The following is a 24,265-nucleotide window of genomic DNA, read 5'->3' on the forward strand; positions in this document are numbered from 1 at the left end:
GCAAGGAACACTTACTTAGCATCCTATGATACAGGCATTATTATTTCTATTGAACAAATGGCAGGACTTCCACTTGGAATAAGGTTCAATTTATGAAAGATCTCACAATTAGTAAGTGATAGAACTGTGATTCACAGCCATGTCTCTGTTTTTGAAATCATACTTCACTTTCTGTAATGCAGACTTTATACTATAGCAAATTGAAAATTCTTTTCCACAGTTTATAGTTTGAAGGTTGTGGTGAAGAGAACATGGGGAATGCTATATGATCAATCTTTTTAGTTGGATCAGTAAGAAAAAAAGGCCATGCATGATGGCTTATGTCTGCAATCACAGCGCTTTAGGAGGCCAAGGAGGGAGGATAGCCTAAGGTGAGTTCAAGACCAGCCTGGGCAACACATGTGAGACCCTGCCTCTATAAAAAAATTTTTACAAATTAGCTGGGTGTGCTGGTATGTGCCTGTAGTACTAACTACTTGGGAGGCTGAGGTGAGGGAGGCTGAGATGGGAGGATCCCTTGAGCCCAGGAATTCAAGAACTGTGATTATGACAACACACTCCAGCCTGGATGAAAGAGGGAGACTGTCTGAAAGATAAAAAGAAAATTTTTTTCTGGGAATTTATCACAGTTCAACAGTTGGGCTGTACTTGAGGCCTCTTCAAGAAGAGCTCCAGTAGAGAGATTATTTATTTCTGAATGGGATCGCTTTTCAACACCAGGGACATTGGTACTTGAAAATCAAAAAGGCTGTATTTTAAATGTTATCTACCACAAATATTGCTCTTACTTAATTGTGGCTTTTGGAAAATTTTTAATGAATGTTTTAAGCAACTCAAACATTCATTTAAGTCACAGTATGTGTTTTACTCTTCATTACGACCATCCAATTATTCTTACTCTGTTACCTCAAAAATATATTTAATGAGCATTACTCTACACAAATTGAAGTACACTTCAATATTATTCATCACCCATTCAACAGCTGTATTTGTCATGCCATCCTATCAACCAAACTCTAAAAATATTTATCACTATAAAACAGAACTATAGTATGAGACAATTTTGCCAAGTAAACCAATTTCACATAATACTCTGTAAACTGAAATACTATCTTAGTGATGGCAGTGGTGGGCCATCCAAAGTGGCTGCTAACATAGCACTGGTAGAGGTGGGGTGCAGGCGCAGGTTGTGGGTCCTCAGGTATGGACACTGAGGTGAATGGTACATAGCGCCTGTGGCCCTGGGATGGCACCAGGTTTCTGCACTTCAGCAAGAGGCTCAGATTGGGGCCACCTGAGGTTATGTCCCCAGGATCTGCCCCATGTTGCGGTATCTACTGAGCCTGGCACTCCTGATGGCCAGGCCTGGGCCCAGGATCTGCTCCCAGAGGTGCCACCCTGGCAGAGCTGTGAGCCAGGCAAGGGGGAGTCCTGGCGCTGCAGGAGGATCTTGTAGCCACATCACCCCTGCCCTGGATGCCAGTCTGGGCCCAGTGAGGGCCTGGAGCCCCACCCCAGGCTGCAAGGAGGAGGACAGGGCTGCAGGAGCAGCAGTGATGGCAGTAGGTCCCCTGTGCTCATGTCCCCAAGGAAGTCAACTGTGCCACCCCCACCCTCGCACAGCTGGGTAGGACCCACTTCCAGGCCTGGGGGCTGCTACAGCCTCGACCTCACTTCTGGCCGTGTCCTGGGAGCCGAAGGTGCAGCCAGGACTTGCGGAACCACCCCAGGAGCATCAGGTTTGTTTGTACAGGGCTGGCCAGGGCCACCATGCCACCTGCCGCTGCTATGGGAAGACACAGAGAAGGAGCACAGCTAGGGATGTGCACTCTGCAGCCAGGGACAGACAGGAGACCCGCCCCTCCTGAGTTGGCAGGGCAGGAGCTCCCCAGGCACAGCTCCAGTCACTCAGGTTTTGGCTGTGGGCCCAGGTCTCTTGATGCTCTCAGGGGCCCGGGAGAGCCCCTGTCACCACAGGCTCAGGGGTGTCTGCTCCTGCTGCTTGGCCTCTCCCCACTCCCAGCATCTGCTCCTATCTCCAAGTGGGATTGGGGCCAAGCCCCAACACTGTCGCAGCCCAGTTGGGTATGCACAAGCTCAGGGCAGCACTGACCCGCTGGGCCCCTTCCAGCTTGGTCCAAGACTGCAGAAGGGTGGCCAAGATAGGGCCAGGGGCAGTTCAGCGAGAGCCTGTGGGCATCCCTTGGCGCAAGTGACCTGGAGGCCATAGGCAGTGGTGGGAGGCAAATGGGCTCCTGGGCCAGAAGGGATGAGTCCTCAGTGAGGCCCCACCTTTTGCCAAGGAGGTTGTGAAGGTTAGGGGTGGGCTACTCATCCTATGGACCAGAGTGGGGACTTGTAGTGCCTTTTCTGGGCTGCCCATGGACCAACTGACATGTACTACCTCCCCACTAAGGCTCATAAAAGCCCCAGGCTCAACCTGAGCAAGGCAGAGGAAGTAGAGACATCAAGACGACCAGCTGCAGAGAGGAGCTACCCTCTCTAGGGCCTCCTCTCTGCTGAGAGCTGCAGACACTGGAATGACCTGCCTACAGAGAGAAGCCACCTGCTCCAGCGCCTCCTCTCTGGCTGAGAGCAACAGACATCAGGACGACCAGAGGCAGAGAGGAGCCACCCACTCTAGGGCCTCCTCTCTGCTGAGAGCTGAACACTCAACAGGACAACCTGCCTACAGAGAGGAACTGCCCACTGCAGGTCTCCTCTGAGCTGTTCCAACACTCAGAAAAGCTCTTCTTCGTCTTGCACACCCTCCACTTGTCTGCATACCTCATTCTTCCTGGATGTAGGACAAGAACTCAGGCAAAGGCGCCACTGGCCACAGAGGTTTCTGGCCAGAAAACTGACACCCCAAAGATACCTTTATAATGTTAGTACAAAAAAAAAGAGGATGAATCATAGTCTCTCATTACCGTTCTTTAAACACCTTAATATTTAAAATCAGTTACACAGAGATGGTATTTCTTTGTACCTAGCCACCATACCATGTCTCTATATAAATGCTTATTTGTGGGCTGGGTGCAGTGGCTCACACCTGTAATCCCAACACTTTGGGAGCCTGTGCAGGTGGATCACTTGAGCTCAGGAGTTCAAGGCCAGCCTGGGCAAGATGGCAAAACCCCTTCTCTACAAAAAAATACAAAAAGTAGCCGGGTGCGGTGGCATGCACCTATAGTCTCAGCTACTTGAGAGGCTGAGGTGGAAGGATGACTTGAGCCCAGGAGGTGGAGGTTACAGTGAGTCAAGATCGTGTCACTGCACTCCAGTGTGGAGACACAATGAGACTCCACCTCTAAAAAAATAATAAAATAAAAGCTTATTTATAAGTTATATTCTGGAAATATACTAAACAATGAGATCACCTACTCAGAAAAAGTAAGAAATTGTCTATTCAGTATAGTACTGAACTGGTTTAAAAGACCTAAATCTGTCATGGCATCCTGACAAAAGACTTTTCCAGCTTAGGAACTCAGTCTTAATTATTTGATTCACGATGACAGAACAGCTGGAATAATAAGATTCCTAGACCCTCACAGAATAAGGTCTCTAAGGGTGTAAAACACAATATTTGGCTCTTTTAAAGTTAAGCTTGAACTGGGGTAAACTTTTACTGAATTGTACAAAATTAACAGTACCGGTTGGAAAAAGAAAAAAAAAATTTTTTTTTTAGCCAAATAAAGCATCCACACTGCAAACAGCCAAAAAGTGACACTTCTGGAAAATTTCATTTAGAGCTAGTTTTCACTCATCAATTATTTAGGGGCTTACTATGGATCAGGCACTGCTAGTCATATGGTGGAAAAGAGTTTTGCTGCTTTTAAAAGTTTGAAAACACTATACTATAAATCTAGGAGTATCTGATTGTATGGAAGCAAAAAGCACCCACTCTTATTCTGGGTGAATCAGAAGAGTCAATTACATAGTACCTGTCAGGGTATAATTTGGTTCTATCACCAAAATAAATTGGTATATAAAATCAATACTGTAAAAACTTTCTGAGTACAGACCACAATGTAAAGCATATTATCTGTAAAAAGCTGTAACAGGCTGTTTTAGCTACTAAACAGAAGTGGCTTCTCAATCACCAGAGCTATTTTCCCTAAATTAAGACCAGCCCAATTCACTTTGCTTGTATAAGGTCTGAAAATGAGGGCATCTTGCTCCTTTCAGTGAAAACCATCCCCAGTAAACAAAGCCTATAAAGTATAATTTGGGCAATATGTATCAAAAGGCACTGTTCCTAATCGGCTGTGGGATTAGAGGGAGGAAAAGGCACTGTTCCACAGCTTTATCTCAATGCTGGGTGCACATTAGCACTACCTAGGCTCATCCCAAGCAATTAAATAAGAATCTCTGGAGAAGGGGACCCAGGCATCAGGTGATTCTAAGTGGGAAGGCAGAAATGAAAAGCACTGATCCAACCCTTTCTCATTTCTGAGCAGTGGTATTACATGGAGCAGGGAAACACTGTGCTGAAATCATCACCATTTCTGCACTCTTTACAATTAGTTCAACATTGAAATGCTATGGCTTTCTGCCCTTCACAAGACAATAATGGACTCACATAACAGGATGGCTTGATCACAGGCTGCTTGTGTTCTCTCAAAAGCAACTATACTATTCAGAGCTTAGCTTTTACCTATACAGCATGACAACCCAGTTTTCTCTCCAATCCCAGGACCAGTTCCCCCAACACTGTGGGCTAAATGCACCAGTGTACTGAGAGAGAGATGCTGTTGGTTCACTGAATGCCCAACAAAGGTATTCTATAATGTCTGCAATGCTGGCTCTCCACTTCCCACTTCAATGGCTGCTATTTAGGACCCTCTCTGGACCTACTACTGATAGCCACCACGATTATCTCTACTAATTTCTTCCCCTCATTTCCCCACCTTTACATAGTCTCTGGTTTCCTGTCAGTTTCTTCTTCTAAATCTCAGCTAAAACATCCCTAGCCAGAGTTCTCATTCATTTGTCACACTAGATCACTAGACACAATCTTCACTCTAGGTCCTGATATAACCCTAATTCAGACCACCTCCTACTCCACTAATTTCTTTCTTTTCTTCTTCTTCTTCTCTCTCTCTCTCTCTGTTTCTCTTAAATCTAGGACTGCAAATTAGATTTTTAAGTACCTATGAAATGAATCATTAACTAGAACATTCCCAGTTCTTAGGAGTATCTATAAAAGTTATGTTTAAGTTCTTTATTAGGGTGAATACTATATCTTAATTCCACTCTCAAGAAATGATGCTTTCTCCACCTACTTAGAAAAAGAATGTTGTGTCCATTATGATACACACATTTTTTAAAAAGAATACACAGAATCCTATAAAAATCCCAAAAACAAATTTTAGAAAAATAGAAAAGCCCGTTCTAAAATTCATATGGAATCTCAAGGGTCCCCAAACAGCCAAAACAATCTCAAAAAAGGAGGACAAACCTAGAGGTCTCACACCTGGATTTTAAAACTTACTACAAAGCTACAACAATCAAGTCAGTATGGTACTGGCATACAGACAGACATATAGAGCGATGAAAAGAAAAGAGCCCAGAAATAAACCTTCACATATATGGTCAAACGATTTTTGACAAAGGTGCCAAGACTATTAAATGGGTAAAGGATAGTCTTTTCAACTAATGATGCTAGAAAAACTGGATAGCCACATGCCAAAAAAATGAAGCCAGGCCTTTATCTTAAACCATACATAAAAATTAGATCAATTGAATCATAGTTCCATTCTGAGAGAACACAGAAAAATAAAATTTTTAAAATGAATCACAGATCTAAATGTAAGAGCTAAAAGTATATAATTCCAACAAAGGAACATAGGGGGAAACTTTCAGAACATCAAATTTGGCAATGTTTTCTTAGCTATGACACCAAAAGCACAGACAACAAAAGATAAACTAGACTTCATCAAAATTAAAAAGTTGTGAGCGAGGCATGGAGGCACAGGCCTGTCATCCCAGATACTTGGGAGGATAAGTTGGGGGGATCCCTTGTATCCCAGAGACGGAAGCTACAGTGAGTTGTGTCCATGCCCCTGAACTCCAGACTGGTATACAGAATGAGACCTGTCTCAAAAAAAACCCCAAAATTAAAAACTTTCTGTAAAGAACACTATCAACAAAGTGAAAAGGCACCTGACAGGATAGGATAAAATACATGTAAATCACATATCTGATAAGGAATTGATATCCAGAACATATAAAGAACTCCTACAACTCAACAACAACAAAACAAGCAACCCAATTAAAAAAGGGGCAAAGGGCTTTGAATAGACATTTCTCCAAAAATAGACAAATGGCCAGTAAGCACTTTAAAAGACGTTCTATATCAATAATCGTTAGCGACATGCAAATATTTTACAAATACACTCTCTCTCCTCGCCTCTCAGCATGTAAAGTTTCTGATACCACCACGGTGATATTAGGAAATACATATTTGGTCTTCATCCTGATTCCTGTCATACAACTTCTAAAAACCTTAGAATCTCCAAAGTCTGTCTTTTTGTATACTGATGTTGACTGATCGCTAGAGTTGATCATCACAAGGGCATGAGGGTTAGGACTTTCAGTCCAACCCCCAACCTCAGGGGAAGGAGACGGGCTAAAGGTTAAGCTGATCACCAATGGTCAATAGTTTAACCAATTATGCATATAATGAGGTCTCCAAAAAACCTAGGACACGGTTAAGTGAGCTTCTAGGTAGCTGAACACATGGAAGTTGCTGGAGGGTGGTGCACCAAGGAAGGGCAGAGAAGCTCTGTGCCCCTTCCCCCATACCTCACCCTAGGCAACTCTTCAACTGTATCCTTTGTGTTATCCTTTATAATAAACAAGAAAACATGTTTTCTTGAGATCTGTGAGCTGCTCCAGCAAATTTATCAAACCCAAAGAGGGGATCACGAGATCCCCAACTTGAAGCCAGTCAGTCGAAAGTTCCAGAGGTCCGGATGTATGGCTGGTATCTGAAGGTGTGGGAAAGCAGTCTTGAGGAATGTTTTTAATCTTTCTGTGTCAAGTTTAAATGCATATTCCTAGATTTCGGTTTTTGACCAATTTGAGTCACCACTGAATTGAGATAATTTAACTGTGTTATTATTACAGTTATGTTAAAGCGAACTAAATATGGCCTGAGAAGGACTCCGTATTTCTACATCTGAGTCCCGGTGGATGAACCCTAACTCAGCTTAAAAGGCAGACAAGACTGAAAACCTAACTTAAGAGTATGTAGCTGTAACAACAGATAAGTCTTGGCCAATCCCAGCAGCCATATTTCAACCAATCATAGACTGCTGAGTGTTCAAACAAGGCAAACGTAACCCCATAACCAATTCAGCTGTTTCTGTACCTCACTTCTGATATTTTTTTACAACACTTTCCCCTTTTTTTGGTCTATAAATTTGTTCTGACCAAAAGGTACCCCTGGAGTCTCTCTGAATTTGCTGTGATTCTGGGGGCTGCCTGCACCAATCGTTCACTGCTCAATTAAACTCCTTTAAATTTAATTCGACTAAGTTTTAACAGTTATGAATATGTTTCACAGTCCAGATGTCTTATCACATTTACTTTGTATTTCCCCTTTCCTGACTTTCTCTCAGGGATGTCAGCTGCTTTCTGCAGTTATTAATCTCTAGATTACCTCTGCATCCTCCTTTTTATTTTTATTTTTTGTAGAGACCAAGTCTCACTATGTTGCCCAGGCTCATCTCAAACTCCTGGGCTCAAGCTATGCTTCCACCTCAGGCTCCCAAAGTGCTAGGATTACAGGTGTGAGCCACAATGCCCAGCCTCAGCATGCCCCTTATTAATCATTCAACCAGTATAACAAATTCACATATTAAAAATCCTCTCCATTTGAAATAGTTTAGTGTAATTTATTTCTTACTATAAGACTTTGACAACTGCACTAAACAAGCATGTGAAAATTTGAAACTGAACTATAAAAGAAGATGGCAATTTTCAAGATGATCAAGAGTAATAAGATGTGGATAATAAACAGAATTTTGAATAATATAGTATAGTACTTGAAACTGGAGTAACACTAGCAGTGAAGAGAAATGGAAATATGTTTTACATGAAAGTATAATAAAATGTTGGCAACATGGTTTCTTTGATATGTCACCTACTTAGGGGTTTTTTACGAAACAAAATACTTCACAGAGAACACACACACACACACACACACACACACACACACACACAAGGGAGACAGAATTCAGATAGTTTGAGAGTTCATTATTCTTCACAGAGAAAAGGGTCCATCAACTGATGAAAAATTTGGAAATCAGACTTAGCCCTTCGTGTTACCTAATTATAAGCATGATGTTACCTAATTATAAGCGTGACTAGACATCAGAGAGAAAAAAAAAAAGAAACAGTAAATAAATGCATGCACTGAGGAAAAAAGTTTATTGGTTTAGTAAGTAACACTTTTTTTTTTTTTTGGAGACAGGGTCTCACTCTGCCGCCAAGGCTGGAGTGCAAGTGGCACAAGCATGGCTCACTGCAGCCTTGACCTCCTGGGCTCAGGTGAGGCTCCCACTTTAGCCTCCCAATCAGATGAGACTAGAGGCCCACGCTGCCATACCCGGCTACTTTTTGTAGAGTTGGGGTTTCCCTGTGTTGCCCAGGCTGGTCTCAAACTCCTGAGCTCAAGCGAACTGCCCACCTCAGCCTCCCAAAGTGCTGGGATTACAAGCATGAGCCACCTCATCCAGCCCAACATTTTTATTTTCTAATAGTCATTCTAAATATCAATTTATAATATTCATTCTTTATACTTAATTGATTCTATTTGCTTTAAATATAACTAAGTTAGCCTCTCTTTACTATTCATTGAGAAAATTTAAAATGACCATCATCTACAAGTTGATTGTGTGTGTTGCTGGCTTTTCATTGATTGCTGAGTCACTGAAATTCACAGTTCTTAGTTCTATAAAGATAGCTAGCTTTTGTATACTACACTTCATAGTTTGTGACTTTTAAGTAATTTTTTTCATTTGATCCCTTATAAAAACAGTCCTGAATTAAGCTTGTCCTCTCATTTCTCTCCCAGCAATCAGCATGCTCCCGTCCGCTACAATAAATCTGAACAGACATATATATCCATTTATCTGACTAAACTCAAGACAATATTATGTCTACTATGGTACTTAATCTCTCTGCTGAGCTTTCCCTCAGAGTTCTGTCTGCTCACTTCCCCCACAACACTCTCTGAATCACATATACATTTTTGCAGGAACTATCACAAGCACTTTAAACTGAAGAGTCAAACTGCACAATTTCTTCATTATTCTTAAAACTTACCTTTTCTACTTCTCATCCTTAAATTTACTGACACATACTAATCTCCGTAGCTGAACTGAATTAGCAATTTTCAGAACCATAAAAATTTAAAAATCTGAATGTCACAACCAGATAAAAAATAAATTAGTGGCACTAAAGTGAGTTTCTCCCCTAAATCTATGGGAAATAAATGAAGTCTGATATTCCCAAGAGGTAAACTGGCAAGAAAAATGCTGACAGAGTTTTTCATGACTTCTTAAAACAAATGAGAGGTAGCCAGAGAAACAAACAAGAGTCTCCCAGGATGCATCCAAAAGAAACAGCTGTTCAAATGTAAAAGACAAAATCCTAAACCTTTTTTCTCTGACAGGATTTAAGTGAAAATGAACATCATCAACAAAAGACTGAGCCTACATAAAACAGAAGAAAAGAAATGCTTACAAAATCACAATCAGTTTGGTTCTTACAAAATTCCTTAGCTTGCTGTAATAGTGCTGAATTAATACTCAGATATTCTAAAATGTGGGTTCCAGCCATGTGAATTTGCCAAACAGAATGTAAAACTTAGGGTGAGAAGTCTGAAAAATAATTGTACTTAATCTCTTGCAGCAACATTTAAAAACTAACCACAGAAATGTCAAAAGAAAAGAAATGGAATTTTTTTTTGGCTACAGGCAATACAAAGAGAAGTATAATCAAACATATAAAAGCTGCTTTAGGCACATTTCAAGGTAAGTTACAGGACTGCATAAAAGATTAAACACCTAGGCCAGGCACGGTGGCTCACACCTGTAATCCTAGCACTCTGGGAGGCCAAGGCAGGCAGGTTGCTTGAACTCAGGACTTCGAGACCAGCCTGCACAACTTGGGGAAACCCAGTTCCTACAAAAAAATACAAAAAGTCAGCTAGTCCCAGCTACTCAGGAGGCTAAGACAAAAGGATTGCTTGAGCCTGGGAGGTGGAGACTGCAGTGAACAGAAAACACACCATTGCACTCCAATTTGGGTGGCAGAGTGAAACCTTGGCAAAAAAAAAAAAGAAGGAAGGATGGAAAGAGAGAAAGAAAAAGAAAGAAAGAAAAAGAAAGAAAAAGAAGGAAGGAAAGAAGGAAGGAAGGAAGGAAGGAAGGAAGGAAGGAAGGAAGAGAGAGAGGGGGGAAACACCTATTAGAAAAAAATTTGATCAAGGTCGCTTTATAAATATGGTTGCAACTAATTTTTTAAATAAAAACAAAAAATGACCAAAAGAGCTGAACACTCTTCTAATCAAGTATCACATTAAAATAAATCTCAACAACTAGAAAAGCCTACCATGATTCTTTACAAGTTGTATTCATGGTACATGGGGACTTGGTGTGGGTCTGGACACCTGCAGTACTGAGTGCACTGAGTTGGTCCCCTTGGTGACAAATCCTCCATTTGGTTTTTCTAAGTTGATAATATGTGTAAGTTCTTAAAAACCTACTTTTTGTTAAAAGTGTCAACAAATATTGTCATTAAACACTTTACAAATAACATGCCTTTGCAAATGTCATTAATTTAAAAGTAAGTTATAAAGGCCTATAAAATATTCATATTTATATTTGTGATATGCTAAAGAATCCTGATAAGCTCACCTCAAATACTGCCTTAGACGGATATGATGTGTTTCAAAGTGGGGGCCTTGAGGAGTGTAAAAACTATAAATTTTGTTTTTTTAAATTAAATAAATACTCATCTATTTCAACAATGAAATGTGATGTTTTCTTAAAGCAAACTTTCACAGCTTCCTCTACTTTATCATGGTTAACAAAGATGCATCAAATTCAGAATTTATATTCTTCACAAAAGGTAACGAAAAAAAAAAAAGCATATGCAGTAAGGAAAAATCACTATTCAGCTTCATTCGTTTTGTTTGTTTGTTTGTGTTTCCTTTGAGACAGGGTCTCACTCTGCCACCCAGGCTGGAGTTTAATGGTGTAATCCCAGCTCACTGCAGCCTCAACGTCCCAGTCTCTAGCGATCCTCTCACCTCAGCCTCCCAAGCAGCTGGGACTACGATTGTGTGCCATCACACCTGGCTAGTATTTTTTACATTTTTGTAGAGACAGGGTCTCAGAAGGGCACCATGGCTCAAGCCTATAAACCCATTTCCTTGTGAGGCTGAGGCTGGAGGACTGTATGAGACCAAGATTTAGGAACAAAACCTGCCTTGGCAACAAAGCAAGTCCCATCTCTGCAAAAAATTAAAAAATGAGTCAGTCACCATGGAGCTCGCATACAGTCCCAGCTACCTGAAGAACTGCTTGAGTCCAGGGGGTCAAGGCTGCAGTGAGCTATGATCACACTACTGCATTCCAGCTTGGGTGACAGAGTGAGGCCCTGTCTCTAAAAATAAAAAATAAAAATAAAGAAAAAAACAGCTTACAAAGGCTGGAGCAGTCAATGAACAATTATGAGACAACACAGAGAAATTCTCCTTAGTAAATAAAACAAGATTCCCGGAAGCTGGATAAAGCAAAAATGGTTGTTGGGACCATTCATCATTTGAAACGCATCCTTCACTAATGATGAAAACTGTGGTGTAACAATAAGCATCACGATCAAGCAATACTCCTCAGTGAAGAACTCTGCTTAGTATTTCCAGAGACAATAAAGAATCTAGCCAGTGGGTCATATGCCATCACCATCTCAGTTACTATATATTATATGCTATAGAAGGAGTTCCTCTCCCAGAAAAAAACAGCCAAATGAAATCCAGAAACAGCAGGCAGATAACACCTATTACCTCACTTCTTTGCCATCATTTTGAGCATGTCTTCTCATTTAATTTCTGTGAATACAGCTCCAAAAGCCTGGAAATCTAGACAACGATCCCAAGAGAAAAAAGAAAAGACCTAGATTTTGATCCTGGTTAATCAGCGCCAGTTTGGTCTTTTTGTAATGGCTACTTTGTGAAAATTAACTAAGTTAAAGCAAATGTGCGTCACCAATTAAGCAATAAGTAGGAGTCTCTTTTGTTTTTGCTTATCTTGAGAAGTAATTTTAAATAATTCAAATAAACTTCTCTTCAAAAAAAAAAAAAGAATGAAACAAGGCAAAGTTTGGGTAATTTTAAATCTAAAATAGTTTTGTAATTTTCCATAACAACAACTGGCTACTTTCAAGTTAGTGTCCAAAACCCAGGGAGGTCTTAAAGAAAATTCTGATCTCATCTAACAAAAGCTGCTCATGCACAAAGAAGAAAACTGGGCATTAATAGGAACTTCCATAGGTTAAATTATAAAACAGTGTTAGGAGGGCTGGAACTCTCAATTAGAGAGTCTTTTCTCCTGACTCCCTAGAGAGTGTACTTCTCCAGGGAGATTTACTTTGCAATCTGCCACCAAAGGATACCTTTAAATTCCACACTATTTACTCTTTCCAGAGTACAGACATGCTGGGTTTCAAGATTGTTCAAAAGTATTGCCATTTCTGGGGAACTGATAAGAATCTATGCCTATAAAGACTCTGTCTCACCAATTTACCACTGTCTGAAATGTCATAGTCTAAGTCTTTGACTAATTAAACAAAATCTCCAAAGAGGACAAAGTTAGAAAGAACTACAACTCATGTAAAAAAAGGAAATGCACATTAAGCCTTAAAACTTGGCACATAGACAGGTGAGGTGAAGCACCTGTTTATGTGTAAAATCCTGTCTTAACAAAGAGAAAGAAGCAGGTAACGAGATTGCTGAGGAGGTTGGAAACAATATTCTACATTTTCCCTCTTTCATGTTTCAAAGCTGTGAAATTCACTTTTCTTCGGCTTAGCTTCTTTCACTTAGACCTTAGCAGATTCACTGAGTGTCAAACGTTGAGTCACAGACATAGGTAGTTACTTTGGACAAAAATATTTAATTTACAGAAGAAGGGGAGACTGACACATCAAAAAGGACATGTAGCTAAAGAATGGTTTCTTTGATCGTATCCTCAGTTGACCGAACCTGTTTTGTATAGAAGAATAAAACAAATCACCGCCAACAGAAAATAACCAATCCAACTGTTATCTGAACATCAGAATAGGCAAAGACATGGAAGACATTTCAAACTCTTGGAGATGGCTTCTAAGTTTCACACTAAATCTTGACAGGTAGCCAAATAAAAGAATTAGCAGGCAAGGATACATGCACACACACACATGCACATATATATACACACACACACATATATATATAAATCTTGAGGGGAACCATGTCTGGCAGGCATACAAATAATAAATGCAACTTACTAAATTCAGGAAATCCTGTTCTGAGGCAGCAATTTACATAATCATAACAACACTCTTACAGGGCAGTAGAATTCTAATTTCCCCCTATATAACAGATGAAGAAACGAAGTTCCAGAGATATTAAATAATTTACCCAATATCATATAACCAGAAAGTAACAAAGCCAGCCCTAGAACCTATGGTTTGACTTCAAGCCTATAATCCTTTCCCCTCTATTCTGAAGGCTCTTCTTTCTACTACCACCCATGAACTTGGTGGGGCACAGAGATATGACTAAGAAAGCGTCTTTCCAAAAGAAACACAATTGTCTTAAGACCACCCTCCCATGGAAGCTCATCAAATAATCAGAAAAGATTAATCATGGAAGAGAGAAGAGACTAAAGCTATCACACCACATCAAGAGAGACTTTTCATTTTACTTCTGAGGGTAACTCTTCAGAGATTCTCCAGGAGATTTAACATTCATAGTAAGACAACCTTTGTTCACACTGAAGTCTCATTCCTCACCTTCCTGCCACCTCCCAGGAGCTCAGAGGAACTTTGTCTCAGACTATTGTAATTTGGACTCATTCATTTCACCTAAAAATCATTTACTTCCCCTCTAAAATTCCCTACAGCCCATTCCCCACCCTGCTTCCCTCTCCCCTATGAAGAGGGTACTCAAGCCTCAACCATCTCTCCCTTCTTTGTGTTTCCTATGTGCAGGACTCTTATGTATCCATGCACATTGATAAATCTGTATGCCTTCTTCTCCTATTAGTCTGTCTATCGTCAGTCATTTCAGCAAACCCTCAGAGGGCAGAAGGGAAGCTTTGCATCAGCCCCTGCAAACTGTTTCAACTGTTAAACCTAAAAAAAACTTGAGTTTCCCACAGAACTCTTCATTTTTCTAGGTATGCTAGTTTAGAAAAACTTCCTCACCATATCAACAAATGTTAACATATTGCTAGGCGACAGATGAATCCATAGAAGCTTCCCTCGGTCTGAAAGGATGGAGGGGAAAAAAGGGCAGTGAACCAGGTGTGATTTACTGGGTTCATTCATCAGATTTAGGCAAAATGGTGGCAAAACAGACCACAAAAGAATGCAACACAATATTTGGTGGCCATTCTCCCTGGTATTCATGTACTCTGGTTTCTAAAGGCACCTGATAAAATGGCATATAGAACAGCACTTGAGAGGTTCAACAAGTGAGATGCTGGGAGACCATCTTTTCAAACACAAACTATGCATTTGTGAGCAGCCTATCTTTCAGAAAACTTAAGTCCTTTGGGTCAACTGCTTGGGTCAAATCACAACTTGAAACAGTAAGAATTTCAAATGGAAAACTAAGCTATTTCCCTTACATGCCAGTTATCAACTGCTTGTCTTTCATATCAAAATTCACCCTGTTTGCCTGTAATGAGAAAATGTATCTGAGCTCTATAAATATTTTAATATTTCGGCTGACACAACATTAAATTTTCTCAGTAGAAGGTCCTAGAGATATGTAGGAGGAAAGGGTTTTGCTCCCTGGTTCCTGGTTCCTGGAGAAGCCCAGATAGCTTCTCCAAAAGATGGCTTCTCTAGTGACCGGCTTCCCTCATGGGCATAGCTTCATCAGAGCAAGATTTCTGCTTCAGTGCACAGCAAGCAACAGTACCTAGCAGCCAAGAGCTACTCCTGGTATTCCCTCAGGAAGATACGCAGCACAGGGTCTTTTATAAGAAACCTCCCTGCGAACAGCTTTCCCTCGGCATCCTAGAGGGCAGAATTCTGACAAGTTCTGAGGGTGGATTTTCAGTAAGTTCCACTGAAATGGCACCACTGCCATTCAGAAAGCCACACCATGCCCTCTCCAACAAGATCAAGATCTTAGCCCAGGGTAGTGGTAGCAGTCTCTCACCTAAAACTACCACAAAAAATAAGAGGTAGGTTTGGTAGGCTTCTTTTGGATTTTAGAGGCAACATATACACTACATCTGAATGTGCCACCTTAACCGATTACAGAGTCACCTAGGAAGTTACCAATTTTAAGTAAGGAACACAATATATGAAGGTTCAACAGCAAATTAGGGATGGGCAGTGCAAGCTGCTCTACCACTTGGGACTTTTGATCCAGTAGATCTAATGCTTTGAATTGTCTGTGGGAAATAGACATGCTGTAAGGAGCCTTTTAGCCAGCATGCACTGCATTAGCTCTTGGCTATAAGAGATTGGTGCTGGAGAAGCAAGCTTTCCCCAATACTTCATAGGGCAAATTTCCAGCAAGTTCCAGAACAAAGAGTTTCAGCAAGTTCTGAACAGTAACACAGTGGCTTTTCTACCACAGCCTTTGGCTCAGCCCTAAAGAGAAAGGCTCCCTATCTGAGCCTCTACTCAGCCCTAAGGTAAGCATTTGCTCTTTGTATCTGCTATTCTTATGTTCTTGAGAGTGCACAGTTTTTCTCTCCTGATTTAGATTAATACACCTTAACAGTAAGTTGAGAGGCTGTGTTCAGTCTAAGAAACCCAATACAAGAACATCATTTAAACAAACAGGAGCTCATCTTGTTTTGTTTTCAATGTTTAAAACTCAAAATTATATAGGAATAATTTAGACCAAGTTTAGGCATAGCACTAAGTTCTTGACAAACTTATTTATATATTCATTAACAGGGCTATTTCAGTCATGGTTTGGCAAACTGTACATTCCTTTTCCAAACATTCTGTAGTCTAAAATATAATTAATCAGCACATGGCCAGGAGTTCGAGGCCAATCTGAGCAACATAGCAAGACTCTATCTCTAAAAAACTTTAACCAAAAAAAAAAAAATTAGCCGGGCATGGTGGCATGAGCCTGTAGTCTCAGCTAACTGGGAAACTGAGGCAAGAAGATCACTTGAGTCCAAGAGTTAGAGGTTACAGTGAGCTGTGATCACGCCACCACTGTACTCCAGCCTGGGCCACAGGGCAAGAACCTGTCTCTAAAAAAATAATAAAGAAGGAATAAAAATTGTCTCTAAAAAAAATGAAGAATAAAAAATAAAATCAGCCCCTAACTTATAATCACCATCTTTAGCATTATTTTTAGCAATTCCTGATCTCTCCTATTATTCAAGCTCTAAAAGGTCTGAAATATGGAGGCTAAAATCACAAATAATGTTATAAAAACGATTTTCGTTATCAAAAGAGTAGCTCTTACATGTAAATACTGATAATCTCACACAGGTCAAGGTTATTGGCTTGACTCACTCCACATTCCGTAAGGGACTGTTAAGCCAACTCTTAACCACAAGGAAATCCAAACAAGCTTGCAACAGTAGGTCGGTGCAAGCTAAACAATGTATCTTCGCAAACAGCTTAAGTGCAAGGAACACATAGGAACATCTTTAAACAGTGTCTGAATGTCTGTTGTTCCCATTAAGTAGAAATACACTAAGGGGTTCACAATTCTTTTAACAGTTCAACAAAAACTTAAGCCTATCAAATTACAATAATTGACTTAGAAAACAACCAAACCAACAAACAAAAAATCCCACTGATGCTACTCAAGAGGGGAAGACACCAAGTTTTCACATAAGTAGAAAATAACCATCAATGCTTCACCCGAAAGGGGTGGAGACAGTAGCAGATTAAGCATCGAAAAGCAAATCAGTGTTTTGTTGGGGGGTTTTAAGTAAACTTTAGAATTAAACTCTAATTTCTTAAACAACAAAAATGAAAACTAAATATCACTGACAGTTAATTTTTAATGACTCCAGAATGAAATGTGTGAAATTTGTTAGTAGCCGTCTTTATGAACGGTTAAGTCTGAAAAGATGCCAAAGACAAACTAGAAATTACAAGTAATGTTTTATGTTACTGCTTAGGAGTCTCTTTAGAAAAACAAAAATTATGCTTTTACAAGGACATTTCTTATTTTTTAAAAAAAGGTTTATCTTACTTGAGAGAGTCCAGGGGACGATGCATGTCCCGGGGGCGTTGCCGCAAGATTTGGATGCCCCTTGTTTATTTCATGTGCTGAATAAGGGGATGGGGTAGGGGTTCCCGGCTGTCTTGCTACTTGTGTTACCTGTGAGGAAATCAATATTTAGTAAGAACATTATATTAGTAAATCAATCTTAATAAATACAGCTGAACTATCTGATTTTTAATTGGATTTCCTGCCTCACAACTTACACTAAAATAAGCACCTGACTGAACACTTAAATTTTTCAAAACTGAAAAAAATAGATTTCTTAAAAAATATATACATGAATATTCTCATCAATTTGATCAAAGATTCTTGAAGCATGATCTCAAAAGCAAAAATCTTAAAAGAAAACACATGCTACAGGAAAGAAACAATACTTGAAACTACAAACTGTATGATACCATTTTGTAAAAGGAACAGAAAAGAAATAAATGGTTGAAAGAGGAAGGAGATGACTACAGAAGGGGAATAAGGAGAGTTTTGAAGGTGACAGAACTGTCTGTATCATGCTTATAGTGAGAACTGAATGTCTCCGTGCTTGTCAAGACTTATGGACATATACACTAAAAAGGGTGAATCTTACGAAATTACATCTCAATAAATCTAAACTCCAAAAATGGTAAGTTACTTATACGACATAATCTCATTTTTGTCTTTAAAAACGTATATCTGGCCAGGTGCTGTGGCTGATTCCTGTAATCCCAGCACTTTGGGAGGCCAACACAAGAAGACTGCTTAAGAACAGAAGTTTCAGACCAGCCTGTGCAACACAGCAAGACTTCATCTCTATTTTTAAAAAATATTTTTTTTCATTAGCTAGGCATGGTGGCATCCACCTGTAGACACAGCTACTTGGGAAGCTGAGGCAAAAGGACTGCTTGGGCCCAGGAGTTCAAAGATTACAGTGAGCTATGATCACACCACTGTCCTATAACCTGGGTGACAGAGGAAGACCCTATCTCTTTAAATACAAAAAATTTAAAAAGGACATCTACATACACATGTGTAGGAATGTTTCTATACACATATTTGTTTATGTAGGTATATAATATACACATACACATCTAAAAACATGTATATATAATATTTTTAAAGATCTGTAAGGAAACACACCAAAATCATAACAGAAAGCATTACAGGTATTTCTTTATTTTCTCATTTACATTTTCTAATATAATACAATAATCATAAATTTATACAACTGAAAAAAATCAGCATGTTTTTATGTAACCAAAAATTTTATTTTCTCCATTTTTTGCAGGCAGTAAATTGCTCATCAGCCCATGACAGATATGAAACCACTTTACTCAGACCCCTAGTGGAAGTGTCTACCAATCAATCCTAGCCAGCTCTTCCCTCTCATAGTCTAATCCAGACTAACACTGATGGTTTTGCAAACTTTCATGAATTATGGACAGTTCTGTACTTTGCTAAAATCAAAGAAGCCATTCTCCTTAAGCAATAGTTCTTAAATTTGAGAGGAACATGAACCCTTTGCCAATCTAGAATAAAATACAGACTTCTCAGAATCATATTATTAAATGCATAAAATATATAGGATTATGACAACAAGTGATCTATATTGAAATACAGGTATAAAAATATTAAAACAAATTCCTGACATAGTAATATACATTCTTTATTGGTGCATTAAATATAATAACTAACAGCAATTGTTGTCTATAGTCATAATACAAAGAAATGTTAAAATTCATCATTAGACATATTCTCTACTTTCAGTTCATAGGTCTTCTGAATTTTATCATAAAGTTAAAAACTCTGCCCAGGGAAAAAGGAAAATGGCCTGGAATTCACTCAGTCAAAAGGTCTGAAGAAAATCTAGTCCCTGGTACTCTAACCTTCAAATCACTTACAACTCTCTAAACAGACAGAAACATCTTCTGGATCAGCTACCCGATCCCAATACTGAAATCAAATGGACTCACACAGAACTAACTAGAACTAAAAGCTTACGAGTTAAAAGACACATAAATGATGCTACAAATAATTATAACTAGTTTCATCCCTGTTTTGTAAATAACTTTGATTATGATTTTCTTGGGAATCTTTTTTCTTGGGAAAATTTTGTTTCCAATTTTGAGTGACTATTACCTTTATAAGGGCATAAAGTTTACCATGAAATGTAACAGCATATATAAATCTCACCAAGGAAATTTTTCAAAGGAGAAAAGTTGGATTGCTATTTAAACATCTACTTTAGAAAATTAATAATCAGAAATGAAGAGTTCTTATAAGTAAATTTCTTACCAACAAAGCTTATGAATTTATATTATTTCCCATGTTTTAGAATTAATTATTTTGATATTTTGCTAAAGTAAAACCTCAATATGAATACACATTTTTAACATGGGAAAAATTCTGTACAGTGAAATAAAGTAAAAATAAAAAGAGAGCAAAGAAGTTAACTATATAAAATCTTAGACCAGTTTTCAGATTTATTCTGATAAAAATTAAATACCAAATTTGCCCATGACAATAAATCATAGTAAAGTTTTTAAATACTATTGATAAAAAATATTAAAATACATTATATGTTTATCAACTAAACTAACAAAAGTAAGTTAAAAAAAAATCTTTGCCCCATTATTGGCAGGGATCTAAGGAAGCAGGACACAGGTAAGATACTGTGAATCGGTTACTATCTTCCCAGGATTATGGAACAATGTGTCACCAAGTAAATGCTTCAAAACCATCACTCCAAAATTATTTCACTTTAGAGTACATACCCTAAAGAAAATCTCACCTCAAAAATTAGGAACTTAAAGATATATCCAGCAGCATTTCACATGATGGCAAAAACAGGTAGAAATACCAACTAATGGGAAAATGAAGTAACATAACTGAACTAAATACATACAAAATATAAACCCGTACACTGCAGAGTTGTAAAGAAAAATACATCTGCAGAGTTGTAAAGATTGTAAGCTATGTTTCCTACAGAACTGTAAAGAGGTACTGACATATACTAAAGAATACTGAAAGAACAAATTAAATCATTACAAATAAAATTAGTATCCACTGGTTTGTCAGAAAACTATTATATTGCCCCATAAAACACAAATGTTTGAGAGAAGGAGAAAAAGCATTGTGCCAAAGCCAAAAGTGGTATGCTCTTGCTACATAAAAAGCTTCCTTAAAGGAAACACCGATGTAAACCAACTTTCATGGGTATATGCCTATGGTATGCATCCTTTGCAACTCTAAATAGTTCTGCCTAACTAGTAATCCTTTGGTATCAGATATTCTAAAAGGGCACTTCCTCCTAAATTGGGGGATGTCTACTAATAAAAGCAGGTCAAAGAAAATAAGTCTGTATCAAAATAATAGAAGAACTAGAATTTCTAATAAATTCTTTCTAGAAACAGGCTGTTACATATAATAAAAATCTCTCAGCTTCACTGTGCTGTATTCAATTCAAATAAGATCCTCTATTACATATGTCACACTGCATTAGGCATTCCATATTTGCTTTTAGTGTGTTTGTTACAGGGCTTAATGTCTCTGCCAGGGAAAAAAGGTATACCATCTTTAACTAGAAATTATACAGAACAGAAATAGTTAGCACAATCTTATCCCAAAGAAATGCCACAAAGGCTAATAAAATTGCCATAGATAAAAATCAAATTTAGACTAAAATTTAAATACCTCTTGCAAAATATTCCTAAATTAATGATTAACGAATCTTATACTACCTAGCTAAGGGTGCTTCTCTCTTGCTAAACTGTTCAATTTCAGGTCATACTGTTGAAATCCATCTCCTTTAAAGGTAGTAGCAAGAAGTTATTATGCAAAGAAAACAACGTACATTTTCCCATTATTTGAAAGAAATTGCTACCTTCTCAACTATGAAGGCTGGGAGGGAGCAGAGGTGTAGAACAGCTGATAACAGCAACTACTTAACTACCTCCAAAGCTAAACAGATTGTTGTCTTTTCTATAATACTAATCCTAAGCAAAATACATCAACCATTTCTTGTAGTGCAATATATGTTTGTGTGTACTGCTTGTGTTTAAAAGAAAATATGCCCAAGAAACATTTTTGTTTCTTATAGATATTATATTTTTGCATTGGTAACAATGTGGGGCTTACAAAATTCTCATTCTCTTTCTGGTAGAAATGTAAACTGGTACAACCACTTTGGGAAGCAATTTGGCATTAGCTGGTAAGCTTGGAAACAGTCATGCCCTATGACCCAGCCATTCCACTCCCAGATACACTTCTGGGAAAAAAAAAATGAAAACGTGCCCCAGGGTACAAGAACAAAAATGTTTATAGTTGTATTGTTTTAATAACCCAAAACTGGAAACAACCCAACTGTTCATTAATAGAATTGATCAATAATGAAATTTTCATACACAGAAAATTTTCCTATACAGAAACAGAATAAAAAACTAGCATAACACAATTTAGATGACCCTCATAAATGGTACTGAGTAAAAGATTAAGAACAATATATAAAGTATGACTTCATTTATCCAAATACCCAAAACCAGCAAAACTGGACCATATTAGTCAATAGAGGTATATACATGTTTAGCAACACTACAAAGAGAAGCAGGAAAATGACTTTTAAAAGGCAAATAGTATTATTTCTGGGGAGAGAGGAAATTATGACACGTCATGTAATTTTTTTTTTAATTGGTTTGAAACATTTTTGTTGCTTTAAAAGTATTTGTTAAACTCTACCTTTAAGTTTTATGTACTTTTATGAATGTGTATTTTAATCCTCTTCCATACCACCTACCTCAAAAACAAGATTAAAGACAAAAACAAGTGAACTACTAACACCTGTGATAAAATATCACTTACATTGGTATTACACTGTTACTCTGCATAGTAGAAAGAAAATTTAAAAAGAAATACTGCTGCAAGAAAGAAAAGCTCTAAAATTTTGACTCAGTGGAAACTTCAGGTAGCTAGTGATTTTTCATTCAAGATTTCCACCAAAAAATAATCTCCTATAAAATTAACGACATTTGGTGGTTGGTGACCAATATTAACTTCACAGAGTTTTACAAAAATTTAAAGTAGACCATAAAGATCGTGCAAGTTAAGATTAGTCATTAGGTATAAAATGTGTTTATCTAGCACTAACTTATCAGATTTGATTATATTCTGCCCAATTAAGAGCTATCATACATAAACCACAATGTTCAAATAACAAATAAAATATGGAAAACAAAGTTTCCTTAATATGATCATCCTTACATGACTCCAGAGCAAGGGAAATATCCCCTGAAGGAAACAAAATGGGAAAAAAAACTGGCCAGATGTAAACAACAGAGATTAGCGACTATGAAAAACGGTAGAGAATGGCCACTACCCAGGGGGCAGCAGATACTGAGATACTGGCATGCAGGAATTCCAGATAAGCAATGCTACTTCTTCAAAATTTTCAAGAGTAACCAAAAATAAGGCTTTCTGCATGAAATTGTCCTGATTTCCCATACACACTACATGCCAAATAAACCATATATTGGTATATTAAATACACAGGCAGCCAGAGTATGGACATGGCTCTAGGGGTATGTCATGATCATCATCAAATATAAACTTGCTTTTTAATTTTTTTTTAAGTGATGGGGTCTCACTGTGTTGCCCAGGCTGGGGTGCACTGGTGTGATCACAGCTCACTGCAGCCTCCATCTCCCAGTGATCCACCCACCTCAGACTACAGAGTATCTGGGACTACAGGCACATGCCACCATGCTCAGTTGTGTGTGTGTGTGTGTGTGTGTGTGTGTTTTGTAGAGACAAGTTCTCATTGTGTTGTCCGGATGGCTCAGTAGTGTGTGTGTGTGTGTGTGTGTGTGTGTGTGTGTTTTGTAGAGACAAGTTCTCATTGTGTTGTCCGGATGGCTCAGTAATATATGTGTGTGTGTGTGTGTGTGTGTGTGTGTGTGTGTGTGTGTGTGTGTGTGTGTGTTCTGTAGAGACAAGTTCTCATTGTGTTGTCCGGACAGGTCTCAAACTCTGAAACTCAAGTGATCTTCCTACCTCCGCTTCCCAAGGTGCCAGGATCACAGGTATGAGCCACTACACCTGGCCAAACTTTCTATAAATACTCAGATATAGACTTGTGACTGGATTCTACACAAATAGGCATTGACTGAATACAGATATATTGTTAAATATAACACACGCAGAAAGCACTATGTTTTTATTGTATATATTTTATATAATATGAATAAAAACATACTGCTTTTAAAAGTATAGTAATTAATCAGTTACTAAAAGAATAACAGGAAACTCCAGGATTCCTATCAAGTAAATTAAATTTTCAGCAACAAATGATTCATATAAAGGTAAAAGGCACATGGTTTATGTGTGTGACATCCCTTATTTTATAAATCCCAAGATAAAGTTTATTTAGCGAGGTCACCTAAAAACATTTCAGCAGGCCGGGCGCGGTGGCTCAAGCCTGTAATCCCAGCACTTTGGGAGGCCGAGACGGGCGGATCACGAGGTCAGGAGATCGAGACCATCCTGGCTAACACGGTGAAACCCCGTCTCTACTAAAAAATACAAAAAACTAGCCGGGTGCGGTGGCGGGCGCCTGTAGTCCCAGCTATTCGGGAGGCTGAGGCAGGAGAATGGCGTGGACCCGGGAGGCGGCGCTTGCAGTGAGCCGAGATCCGGCCATTGCACTCCAGCCTGGGTGGCAGAGCTAGACTCCGTCTCAAAAAAAAAAAAAAAAAAAAAAAAAAAAAAAAAAAAAAATTGGGCCGGGCGTTGTGGCCCAAGCAGATA

The 24,265-nt window shown here is 38.7% G+C and overlaps 1 protein-coding gene across 5 annotated transcripts in view; it reads right to left on the bottom strand.

Annotated features, from left to right (window-relative positions):
* Positions 1-24,265, bottom strand: part of EIF4G3 (eukaryotic translation initiation factor 4 gamma 3) — a 379,715-nt gene that overhangs the window by 224,508 nt on the left and 130,942 nt on the right. For all 5 annotated transcript variants that reach the window (XM_025384549.1, XM_025384551.1, XM_025384552.1 and 2 more), the window contains exon 4: positions 17,465-17,593. The gene's annotated coding sequence lies outside the window, so the exon portion shown is untranslated. The remainder of the gene's footprint in view (positions 1-17,464; positions 17,594-24,265) is intronic.

Source organism: Theropithecus gelada, chromosome 1 (genome assembly GCF_003255815.1).
Source record: "Theropithecus gelada isolate Dixy chromosome 1, Tgel_1.0, whole genome shotgun sequence".
Lineage (NCBI taxonomy): Eukaryota > Metazoa > Chordata > Mammalia > Primates > Cercopithecidae > Theropithecus > Theropithecus gelada.